Genomic DNA, 13,157 nt, shown 5'->3' with positions numbered 1-13,157 from the left:
TTAATTCCCTTATTGCTTAAAAATCTATCAATCTTTGACTTGAAAACATTCAATGAGTTAGCCTCAACTGCTTCCTTGGGCAGAGAATTCCACAGATTCACAACCCTCTGGGAGAAGAAATTCTTTCTCAACTCGGTTTTAAATTGGCTCCTCCGTATTTTGAGGCTGTGCCCCCTAGTTCTAGTCTCCCCGACCAGTGGAAACAACCTCTCTGCCTCTATCTTGTCTAACCCTTTCATGATTTTAAATGTTTCTATAAGATCACCCCTCATCCTTCTGAACTCCAAGGAGTAAAGACCCAGTCTACTCAATCTATCATCATAAGGTAACCCCCTCATTTCTGGAATCAGCCTAGTGAATCGTCTCTGTACCCCTTCCAAAGCTAGTATATCCTTCCTTAAGTAAGGTGACCAAAACTGCACGCAGTACTCCAGGTGCGGCCTTACCAATACCTTATACAGTTGCAGCAACACCTCCCTGCTTTTGTACTCCATCCCTTTCGCAATGAAGGCCAACATTCCATTTGCCTTCCTGATTACCTGCTGCACCTGCAAACTAACCTTTTGGGATTCATGCACAAGGACCCCCAGGTCCCTCTGCACCACAGCATGTTGTAATTTCTCCCCATTCAAATAATATTCCCTTTTACTGTTTTTTTTCCCAAGGTGGATGACCTCACACTTTCCGACATTGTATTCAATCTGCTAAACCTTAGCCCATTCGCTTAACCTATCCAAATCTCCTTGCAGCCTCTCTGAGTCCTCTACACAACCCGCTTTCCCACTAATCTTAGTGTCATCTGCAAATTTTGTTGCACTACACTCTGTCCCCTCCTCTAGGTCATCTATGTATATTGTAAACAGTTGTGGTCCCAGCACTGATCCCTGTGGCACACCACTAACCACTGATTTCCAACCGGAAAAGGACCCATTTATCCCGACTCTCTGCTTTCTGCTCGCCAGCCAATTCTCTATCCATGCTAATACATTTCCTCTGACTCCGCGTACCTTTATCTTCTGCAGTAACCTTTTGTGTGGCACCTTATCGAATGCCTTTTGGAAATCTAAATACACCACATCCATCGGTACACCTCTATCCACCATGCTCGTTATATCCTCAAAGAATTCCAGTAAGTTAGTTAAACATGATTTCCCTTTCATGAATCCATGCTGCGTCTGCTTGATTGCACTATTCCTATCCAGATGTCCCGCTATTTCTTCCTTAATGATAGTTTCAAGCATTTTCCCCACTACAGATGTTAAACTAACCGGCCTATAGTTACCTGCCTTTTGCCTGCCCCCTTTTTTAAACAGAGGCGTTACATTAGCTGCTCTCCAATCCTCTGGTACCTCCCCAGAGTCCAGAGAATTTTGGTAGATTATAACAAATGCATCTGCTATAACTTCCGCCATCTCTTTAAATACCCTGGGATGTATTTCATCAGGACCAGGGGACTTGTCTACCTTCAGTCCCATTAGTCTGTCCAGCACTACCTCCCTAGTGATAGTGATCATCTCAAGGTCCTCCCTTCCCACATTCCTATGACCAGCAATTTTTGGCATGGTTTTTGTGTCTTCCACTGTGAAGACGGAAGCAAAATAATTATTTAAGGTCTCAGCCATTTCCACATTTCCCATTATTAAATCCCCCTTTTCATCTTCTAAGGGACCAACATTTACTTTAGTCACTCTTTTCCGTTTTATATATCTGTAAAAGCTTTTACTATCTGTTTTTATGTTTTGCGTAAGTTTACCTTCATAATCTATCTTCCCTTTCTTTATTGCTTTTTTAGTCATTCTTTGCTGTTGCTTAAAATCTTCCCAATCCTCTGGTTTCCCACTAACCTTGGCCACCTTATACGCATTGGTCTTTGATTTGATAGTTTCCTTTATTTCCTTGGTTATCCACGGCTGGTTATCTCTTCTCTTGCCGCCCTTCTTTTTCACTGGAATATATTTTTGTTGCGCATTATGAAAGAGCTCCTTAAAAGTCCTCCACTGTTCCTCAATTGTGCCACCATTTAGTCCTTGTTTCCAGTCTACTTTAGTCAACTCTGCCCTCATCCCACTGTAGTCCCCTTTGTTTAAGCATAGTACGCTCGTTTCTGACACAACTTCCTCATCCTCAATCTGTATTACAAATTCAACCATATTGTGATCACTCATTCCGAGAGGATCTTTTACGAGGAGATCGTTTATTTTTCCTGTCTCGTTACACAGGACCAGATCCAAAATGGCTTGCTCCCTTGTAGGCTCTGTTACGTACTGTTCTAAGAAACAATCCCGTATGCATTCTATGAATTCCTCCTCCAGGCTACCCCCTGCAATTTGATTTGACCAATCGATATGTAGGTTAAAATCCCCCATAACTACTGCCGTTCCTTTTCCACATGCCTCCATTATTCCCTTGATTATTGCCTGCCCCACCATGAAGTTATTATTTGGGGACTTATAAACTACGCCGACCAGTGACTTTTTCCCCTTACTATCTCTAATCTCCACCCACAATGATTCAACATTTTGTTCATTGGAGCCAATATCATCCCTCACAACTGCCCTGATATCATCCCTTATTAACAGAGCTACCCCACCTCCCTTCCCTTCCTGCCTATCTTTCCGAATCGTCAGATACCCCTGTACATTTAATTCCCAGTCCTGGCCACCTTGCAACCATGTCTCTGTAATGGCCACCAAATCATACCCATTTGTAATGATTTGTGCCGTCAACTCATTTACTTTATTTCTAATGCTGCGTGCATTTAGGTAAGAGTGTTTTCATCCTAGTTTTTAAACCATGATTTTTAGTTTTTACCCCTCCTGCAGCCCTTTTATATTCAGTGGCCCTTTTTGTTTCTTGCCTTTGGTTTCTCTGCCCTCCACTTTTACTCATCTCTTTTCTGTCTTTTGTTTTTGTCTCCTTTTTGTTTCCCTCTGTCTCCCTGTATTGGTTCCCATCCCCCTGCCATATTAGTTTAACTCCTCACCAACAGCACTAGCAAACACTCCCCTTAGGACATTGGTTCCATTCCTGCCCAAGTGCAGACCGTCCGGTTTGTACTGGTCCCACCTCCCCTAGAACCTGTTCCAATGCCCCACGAATTTGAATCCCTCCCTGCTGCACCACTGCTCAAGCCACGTATTCATCCGTGCTATCCTGCGATTCCTACTCTGACTAGCACGTGGCACTGGTAGCAATCCCGAGATTACTACTTTTGAGGTCCTACTTTTTAATTTAACTCCTAGCTCCTTAAATTCGTCTCGTAGGACCTTATCCCTTTTTTTACCTATGTCGTTGGTACCAATGTGCACCACGACAACTGGCTGTTCTCCCTCCCAATGTGAGAGTTGTGGCAAATTCTACACACAATATTCTGTTCCCAGCGTACCTCCATAGGCAGCCGGACGGAAGGTAAAGTTAATTAGAAACGGGTGACTGGTGCAGATGGGTGCGTGTTACACGCATCTCCCTCGATAGCAGTGAGAACAATATATTTCCCCTTTCAAAGCATACTGTTGGCTGGAGACTCGGGCTCCGCGAATTGGGGTCTGCTGCTGACAGAACAAGTCCGTTTGTTTTCCTCTTTGCAACTGAAAGATTTTCTGCTTTACTCCAGGTGTAGATTGTGTTTACCACAGCACTGCCGCTAAGCTGCAGTATCTGACTCACCCATAAAAGATGAAACAGCAGATATACATTTACTTAATGCCTTCCTGATCTCAGGACGGCCCAAAGCTTCACAGTGCAGTCACTGTTGTGGTGTGGAAACGCAGCGGTCAATTTGCGCACAGCAAACTCCCACAAACAGCAATGTGATAATGACCAGTTAATCTGTTTGTAGGTGTTGGCTGAGGGGTAAATATTGTCAAGGATACCAGGGAAAACTTCCCTGCTCGCCTTCGAATTATGGGGTCATTTACATACACCTGAGAGGGCAAACCAGACCTCGGTTAAATGTCTCACCCAAGAGACGGCACCTCTGCAGTGCAGCACTCCCTCGGTACTGTATCCCCGAGGAATACAGGGCTGGAAGGCCATAGGCTGGTACGCTGGTCTGTTACCTGACCTCAACTGAAATGGCGCTCGGGGGTGCTACAACTGGTCTGAGCACCAATGGGCCAAGGTGGGGGGGTGGGGGGGGGGAGCGAAATCAACCGAGGTTACTGCTCCTAATTGTAATCCATTGACTCCCACCGCCCTTCTTATCCTGAAAAACTTGCCTTTGAATTGGATGAGGAAGGAAGTGAAATGATACCACAGCATGACTCAGCACCTCCAGCAAAATTATCAGTCAGTGTCTTCTGGTGAGGGAGAAAGTTGGAAGGGGTAAAGATAACATTAAAAAAAAAGACTCAAAGTGTTTTACAGCAAATGAAGTACTTTTTGGAGTGTAGTCACTATTGTAATGTGGGAAGCACGGCAGCCAATTTGAGCACAGCAAGCTCCCACAGACAGCAATGTGATCATCATCATAGGCAGTTCCTCGGAATCGAGGAAGACTTGCTTCCACTCTTAAAATGAGTCCTCGGGTGACTGAACAGTCCAATACGAGAGCCACAGTCCCTGTCACAGGTGGGACAGTCGTTGAAGGAAAGGGTGGGTGGGACAGGTTTGTCGCATGCTCTTTCCGCTGCCTGCGCTTGGTTTCTGCATGCTCTCGGCGACGAGACTCGAGGTACTCAGCGCCCTCCTGGATGCATTTCCTCCACTTAGGGCGGACTTTGGCCAGGGACTCCCAGATAATAATGACCAGATAATCTGTTTTTTTGTTATGTTGATTGAGGGATAAATATTGGCCCAGGACACCGGGGATAACTCCTTTGCTCTTCTTCGAAATATTGGCATGGGATCTTTTACGTCCAGCCGAGAGGTCAGACGGGGCCTCAGTTTAATGTCTCATCTGAAAGACGGCACCTCCGACAGTGTCATGGAGAGACTGGTCAGTGACTCCCTTAGCCAGCTTGGCCAGCTGGTCTGAATCCAATCCCACTCGAAGTTCAGCGCTGGAACAAAATGTGCTGATCTCTGTACAAGCCTTGCTGTTCTGTGCCTGCAAGTTCCACGTGCTGTCTCCTGCCCAACAGAACAGGTCAGCATGCCTGAATGTAATTTTTAAAAATGAAATGGACGAGGTCTGATAGAAACATAGAAACATAGAAAATAGGTGCAGGAGTAGGCCATTCGGCCCTTCGAGCCTGCACCGCCATTCAATGAGTTCATGGCTAAACATGCAACTTCAGTACCCCATTCCTGCTTTCTCACCATACCCCTTGATCCCCCTAGTAGTAAGGACTACATCTAACTCCTTTTTGAATATATTTAGTGAATTGGCCTCAACAACTTTCTGTGGTAGAGAATTCCACAGGTTCACCACTCTCTGGGTGAAGAAGTTTCTCCTCATCTCGGTCCTAAATGGCTTACCCCTTATCCTTAGACTGTGACCCCTGGTTCTGGACTTCCCCAACATTGGGAACATTCTTCCTGCATCTAACCTGTCTAAACCCGTCAGAATTTTAAACGTTTCTATGAGATCCCCTCTCATTCTTCTGAACTCCAGTGAATACAAGCCCAGTTGATCCAGTCTTTCTTGATATGTCAGTCCCGCCATCCCGGGAATCAGTCTGGTGAACCTTCGCTGCACTCCCTCAATAGCAAGAATGTATTTCCTCAAGTTAGGAGACCAAAACTGTACACAATACTCCAGGTGTGGCATCACCAAGGCCCTGTACAACTGTAGTAACACCTCCCTGCACCTGTACTCAAATCCCCTCGCTATGAAGAACAACATGCCATTTGCTTTCTTAACCGCCTGCTGTACCTGCATGCCAACCTTCAATGACTGATGTACCATGACACCCAGGTCTCGTTGCACCTCCCCTTTTCCTAATCTGTCACCATTCAGATAATAGTCTGTCTCTGTGTTTTTACCACCAAAGTGGATAACCTCACATTTATCCACATTATACTTCATCTGCCATGCATTTTCCCACTCACCTAACCTATCCAAGTCACTCTGCAGCCTCATAGCATCCTCCTCGCAGCTCACACTGCCACCCAACTTAGTGTCATCTGCAAATTTGGAGATACTACATTTAATCCCCTCGTCTAAATCATTAATGTACGATGTAAACAGCTGGGGCCCCAACACAGAACCTTGCGGTACCCCACTAGTCACTGCCTGCCATTCTGAAAAGTACCCATTTACTCCTACTCTTTGCTTCCTGTCTGCCAACCAGTTCTCAATCCACGTCAGCACACTACCCCCAATCCCATGTGATACTCGCTCTATCTTCCCATTCGGGCAGAGCAACAATTCCTCAATCGCCCTACGACCAGAATGCGTCAGTGACGACATTACCGCTTTGCTCTAGATTGTGCCATGAGGGGGAAACATCTTTTCAGCATCTACCCACGGAGCCTCGATGCTTAACGCCCACCCTCAAACAAATCATCATTGCAGTCCCTCGGAATTGTTGCTTCCACTCTTAAAATGAGTTCTTAGGTGGCTGAACAGTCCAATTTTTTTTTTTTTAATTCGTTGCCAATCTTTCCAATTCTTTGTCAAATCACAAACGCCAGAGGTCACCTTGCACACATCAAGGATCACTCTGCGCCAATGCTCTTAGCCAAAAGGCCTAGAGCCACTGCAACGTTCCTGGAAGTACTGCAATACCAGGTTCGTGCCATGGAGGTGGATGGGTCAAACCACCCCACCCACCTCCAATACGAGAACCACAGTCCCTGTCACAGGTGGGACAGACAGTCGTTGAAGGAAAGGGTGGGTGGGACAGGTTCGCCGCACGCTCTTTCTGCTGCCTGCGCTTGGTTTCTGCATGCTCTCGGCGACGAGACTCGAGGTACTCAGCGCCCTCCTGGATGCATTTCCTCCACTTAGGGCGGACTTTGGCCAGGGACTCCCAGATAATAATGACCAGATAATCTGTTTTTTTGTTGTGTTGATTGAGGAATAAATATTGGCCCAGGACACCGGGGATAACTCCCCTGCTCTTCTTCGAAATATTGGCATGGGATCTTTTACGTCCAGCCGAGAGGTCGGACGGGGCCTCAGTTTAATGTCTCATCTGAAAGACGGCACCTCCGACTGGTCAGAGACTCCCTTAGCCAGCTTGGCCAGCTGGTCTGAATCCAATCCCACTCGAACTTCAGCGCTGGAACAAAATGTGCTGATCTCTGTACAAGCCTTGCTGTTCTGTGCCTGCAAGTTCCACGTGCTGTCTCCTGCCCAACAGAACAGGTCAGCATGCCTGAATGTAATTTTTAAAAATGAAATGGACGAGGTCTGATAGAAACATAGAAACATAGAAAATAGGTACAGGAGTAGGCCATTCGGCCCTTCGAGCCTGCACCGCCATTCAATGAGTTCATGCCTGAACATGCAACTTCAGTACCCCATTCCTGCTTTCTCACCATACCCCTTGATCCCCCTAGTAATAAGGACAACATCGAACTCCTTTTTGAATATATTTAGTGAATTGGCCTCAACAACTTTCTGTGGTAGAGAATTCCACAGGTTCACCACTCTCTGGGTGAAGAAGTTTCTCCTCATCTCGGTCCTAAATGGCTTACCCCTTATCCTTAGACTGTGACCCCTGGTTCTGGACTTCCCCAACATTGGGAACATTCTTCCTGCATCTAACCTGTCTAAACCCGTCAGAATTTTAAACGTTTCTATGAGATCCCCTCTCATTCTTCTGAACTCCAGTGAATACAAGCCCAGTTGATCCAGTCTTTCTTGATATGTCAGTCCCGCCATCCCGGGAATCAGTCTGGTGAACCTTTGCTGCACTCCCTCAATAGCAAGAATGTCTTTCCTCAAGTTAGGAGACCAAAACTGTACACAATACTCCAGGTGTGGCATCACCAAGACCCTGTACAACTGTAGTAACACCTCCCTGCACCTGTACTCAAATCCCCTCGCTATGAAGGCCAACATGCCATTTGCTTTCTTAACCGCCTGCTGCACCTGCATGCCAACCTTCAATGACTGATGTACCATGACACCCAGGTCTCGTTGCACCTCCCCTTTTCCTAATCTGTCACCATTCAGATAATAGTCTGTCTCTGTGTTTTTACCACCAAAGTGGATAACCTCACATTTATCCACATTATACTTCATCTGCCATGCATTTTCCCACTCACCTAACCTATCCAAGTCACTCTGCAGCCTCATAGCATCCTCCTCGCAGCTCACACTGCCACCCAACTTAGTGTCATCTGCAAATTTGGAGATACTACATTTAATCCCCTCGTCTAAATCATTAATGTACAATGTAAACAGCTGGGGCTCCAGCACAGAACCTTGCGGTACCCCACTAGTCACTGCCTGCCATTCGGAAAAGTACCCATTTACTCCTACTCTTTGCTTCCTGTCTGCCAACCAGTTCTCAATCCACGTCAGCACACTACCCCCAATCCCATGTGATACCCGCTCTATCTTCCCATTCGGGCATAGCAACAATTCCTCGATCGCCCTGCGACCAGAATGCATCAGTGACGACATTACCACTTTGCTCTAGATTGCGCCATGAGGGGGAAACATCCTCTCAGCATCTACCCACGGAGCCTCGATGCTTAACGCCCACCCTCAAACAAATCATCATTGCAGTCCCTCGGAATTGTTGCTTCCACTCTTAAAATTAGTTCTTAGGTGGCTGAACAGTCCAATATGAGAACCACAGTCCCTGTCACAGGTGGGACAGATAGTCGATGAGGGAAAGGGGGGGGGGGGGTGGGACTGGTTTGCCGCACGCTTCTTCCGCTGCCTGCACTTGGTTTCTGCAGGCTCGCGACGATGAGACTCGAGGTGCTCAGCGCCCTCCTGGATGCACTTCCTCCACTTTGGGGGGATTTCGGCCAGGGACTCCCAGGTGTCAGTGGAGATGTTGCACTTTTTCATGGAGGCTTTGAGGGTGTCCCTGTAACATTTCCGCTCCCCACCTTTGGCTCATTTGCCGTGAAGGAGTTCTGAGTAGAGTGCCTGCTTTGGGAGTCTCGTGTCTGGCATGCAATGTGGCCTGCCCAGTGGAGCTGATCGAGTGTGGTCAGTGCTTCAATGCTGGGAATGTTGGCCTGGTCGAGGATGCTAATGTTGGTGCGTCTGTCCTCCCAGGGGAGGGCAATTGCTAAACCAGTGCCCACCCTCCCCGCCCTCGCTTTCAATGACTCAGAGGGTAAATGCATTGTCCGGTGTATTAAAACATAGAAAATAGGTGCAGGAGTAGGCCATTCAGCCCTTCGAGCCTGCACCGCCATTCAATGAGTTCATGGCTGAACATGCAACCTCAGTACCCCATTCCTGCTTTCTCGCCATACCCCTTGATCCCCTTAGTAGTAAGGACTACAGCTAACTCCTTTTTGAATATATTTAGTGAATTGGCCTCAACAACTTTCTGTGGTAGAGAATTCCACAGGTTCACCACTCTCTGGATGAAGAAGTTTCTCCTCCTCTCGGTCCTAAATGGCTTACCCCTTATCCTTAGACTGTGACCCCTGGTTCTGGACTTCCCCAACATTGGGAACATTCTTTCTGCATCTATCCTGTCTAAACCCGTCAGAATTTTAAACGTTTCTATGAGATCCCCTCTCATTCTTCTGAACTCCAGTGAAGCCATACAGACCAGAATCCAGCGATGGTCCTTCCCTGGTTGAACCACCTACCCCCACCGATGTGGCGAGATCGAAGTTGTGGACCTACATTAGACCCCCCCTCCCCCCAGTTCTTCTGGACTTGGGTGATGGGAAACCTCTGCTGGAAAGAACCCAAGTGTGTGGGCATTGGGCAAGAACCAGGCCAGGCAGTTTTGCACAAGGTTAAATTCTTCACCGACAATAACTGGGACAATAAGTGATTGAGGTACCCGAGGGGGAGGGGGCGATGGTGTTTGTGAACTGTCATCATCATCATAGGCAGTCCCTCGGAATCGAGGAAGACTTGTTTCCACTCTTAAAATTAATTCTTAGATGGTTGAACAGTCCAATACGAGAACCACAGTCCCCGTCACGGGTGGGACAGACCATCATTGAAGGAAAGGGTGGGTGGGACAGGTTTGCCGCACGCTTCTTCCGCTGCCTGCGCTTGATTTCTGCATGTTCTCGGCGATGAGACTCAAGGTGCTCAGCGCCTTCCCGGATGCCCTTCCTCCACTTAGGGTGGTCTTTGGCCAGGGACTCCCAGGTGTCGGTGGGGATGTTGCACTTTATCAAGGAGGCTTTGAGGGTGTCCTTGTACGTTTCCTCTGCCCACCTTTGGCTCATTTGCCGTGAAGGAGTTCCGAGTAGCGCGCTTGCTTTGGAAGCCTCGTGTGTGGTATGCGAACAATGTGGCCTGCCCAGCGGAGCTGACCAAATGTCACCTTTAGGTGTTTGGTGGGGGGGGCGGCGAGGACAAAATTCTTCTGTATTGAAGGGGACTGTAAAAAAAAAGATTCTACTGCTTGTAAAATATAAATTTATTCATAGGCTGTGCAGGTCAGATGGAGCTTGTTGTGTGATTACAACTGAGAATTTGATTCTATCAATCGCTACGATTTACTTGATTTCTATTTGTGTTGATCCACCACACTGAATAAAAATAAGACTGATTGATTCTGCTTGAAGTTTAATTTTCACATTGCTGCAAATGAGAAAGGCCCCAGGATTTAGCACGGGGGTTGATCCAGAGCCACCTGGTAAAGGAAAAAAATGAAGAAACGGATAGCACTTCTCCGGAAGAAAGTGAATTGGTTCGGCTGGTGAGTGGTTCAGTTGGAACACAAAGAAAAATAAAAGCTTGCATTTATATAGCGCCTTTCACGACCACTGACATCTCAAAGCCAATCAAGTACTTTTTGGAGTGTAGTCACTGTTGTAATGTGGGAAACGCGGCAGCCAATTTGCGCACAGCAAGCTCCCACAAACAGCAATGTGATAATGACCAGATCACCTGGTTTTTTTGTTACATTGATTGATTGATACATTGATTGAGGGATAAATTTTGGCCAGGACACCAGAGTTAACTCCCCTGCTCTTCTTCAAAACATTGCCATGGGATCTTTTACGTCCACCCGAGAGAGCAGACGGGGCCTCGGTTTAATGTCTCATCTGAAAGACGATGGACAGTGTCGTGGAGAGGCCGGTCAGTGACTCCCTTAGCCAGCTTGGTCAGCTGGCCCAAACCTAATCCCACTTGATGCTCAGCCCTGGAACAAAATGTGCTGCTCTCTGTACAAGCCTTGCTGTTCTGTGCCTGCAAGTTCCACGGTGCTGTCTCCTGCCCAACAGAACAGGTCAACCTGCCTGAATTAAATTTTCTAAATAGTGCCACGGGATCTTTTACGTCCACCTGAGAGAGGCAGACAGGACCTCAGTTTAACGTCTCATCTGGAGTGTCAGTCTAGATATTTTTGTGCTCAAGTCAGCCAGATATCACAAACCTGTACCCGGCTTCGATCCCCTGCCTGTGCTATTAGTTCAGTTCACGCCAATATAATCGATTGTTATGCCCCCCACCATTCCCCCCATCCTCCTCTCCATCGTCCCCACCATCCCCCTCCCCATCCACACCCCCCCCCCCCATCCCCATCACACCCCCCACCATCCCTCCCCCTATCCCTCCACCAAGTCAAAAATCTTGCTAAGAACACCATCTTAGAGAAAGATCTTGCATTTATATAGAGCCTTATCATCTTCAAGACACCCCAAAGCATCCTTACAAGCAAGCAATTCATTTGTTTTTTTCTGAAGTGGCTTCACCGTTGTTATGTCGGTGAGCACGGTTGCCATTTTTTGCACACAGCAAGATCCCACGAGCAGCAATGAAGATTCGTGATCTGTTTGTTTTGGTTAAGGGAGGAGTCTGGGCTCCTATGTGAAAGAAAGGTCTTGCGAGCCATTAATGCTGGAGAATAGCCATCACAGCACCTTGGGCAATGGAGATGGGCGCAGTGCACAGTTTCTATCCCACTTGTGCAGATTCCATTCATTCCTTTCGAACCTATTTCCCTCAGCAGCGGGGTCAATAACCAGGGGGCAGAGACTTAAAGTAGTTGATAGAATGACTTGAGGGGAGATGAGGAAAATGTTTTTCACCCAGAGGGTGGTGGGGGTCTGGAACTCACTGCCTGAAAGGGTGGTAGAGGCAGAAACCCTCACCACATTTAATAAAAACAGAAGAAATAGGAGCAGGAGTCGGCCATTTGGCCCCTCGAACCTGCTCTGCCATTTAATAAGATCATGGCTGCTCTGATCATGGACTCAGCTCCACTTCCCTGCCCGCTCCCCATAATCCTTTATTCCCTTATCGCTCAAAAATCTGTCTACCTCCTTCTTAAATATATTCAATGACCCAGCCTCCACAGCTCTCTGGTGCAGAGAATTCCATAGATTCATGACCCTGAGAAGAAATATCTCCTCATCTCAGTTCTAAATTGGTGATCGCTTATTCTTAAACTATGCCCCTTAGGTGCAGGAGTAGGCCATTTGACCCTTCGAGCCTGCACCACCATTCAATATGATCATGCAACTTCAGTACCCCATTCCTGCTTTCTCTCCATACTCCTTGATCCCTTTAGCCATAAGGGCCACATCGAACTCCCTTTTGAATATATCTAACGAACTGGCCCCAACAACTTTCTGTGGTAGAGAATTCCACAGGTTCACAACTCTCTGAGTGAAGAAGTTTCTCCTCATCTCAGTCCTAAATGGCTTACCCCATTTAATATGCTCTAAGCTGCCCTTTTGGAGGCACAGTTTAAAGGGGTAACTTTATACAAGCCTGCCCTACCCAGGCAATGGTGCCTACCGGGAGCCCAGACGTCGAACATTGCCCTTTGAAGGTTCAGTGTTTGAAGTGGCGAGGTGTTTTCATGCAACACTTGTATCGACCAGCAGATGGAGCTCTGTGTTCATTCAACAAGCAGGCTGGATTCTCCCTCCGGTGGGACAGGTAGAGTTTGCACCTTTTAGTTACTAAAATGGGCATTGGTTTTTGGAGGAATTGGCAAGCCCAGTGCCCCCACAATGAGCGCGGAGAGAATCCAGCGTGGCAGAGTGCAAAATGCTTCAAATGGAAGCGGCTGAAGCAGTTTAAATAGAGTTAGCCTTGGCCTGGGAGTGCTGGATGCTGACAGTAGGTGCCTGAGATGGTTCATCTGCCAGCATTG

Source organism: Pristiophorus japonicus, chromosome 17 (assembly GCF_044704955.1).
Source record: "Pristiophorus japonicus isolate sPriJap1 chromosome 17, sPriJap1.hap1, whole genome shotgun sequence".
NCBI classification, from domain to species: Eukaryota; Metazoa; Chordata; class Chondrichthyes; family Pristiophoridae; genus Pristiophorus; species Pristiophorus japonicus.
The sequence above is the reverse complement of the archived record's forward strand: the minus strand, read 5'-3'. Positions refer to the sequence as shown.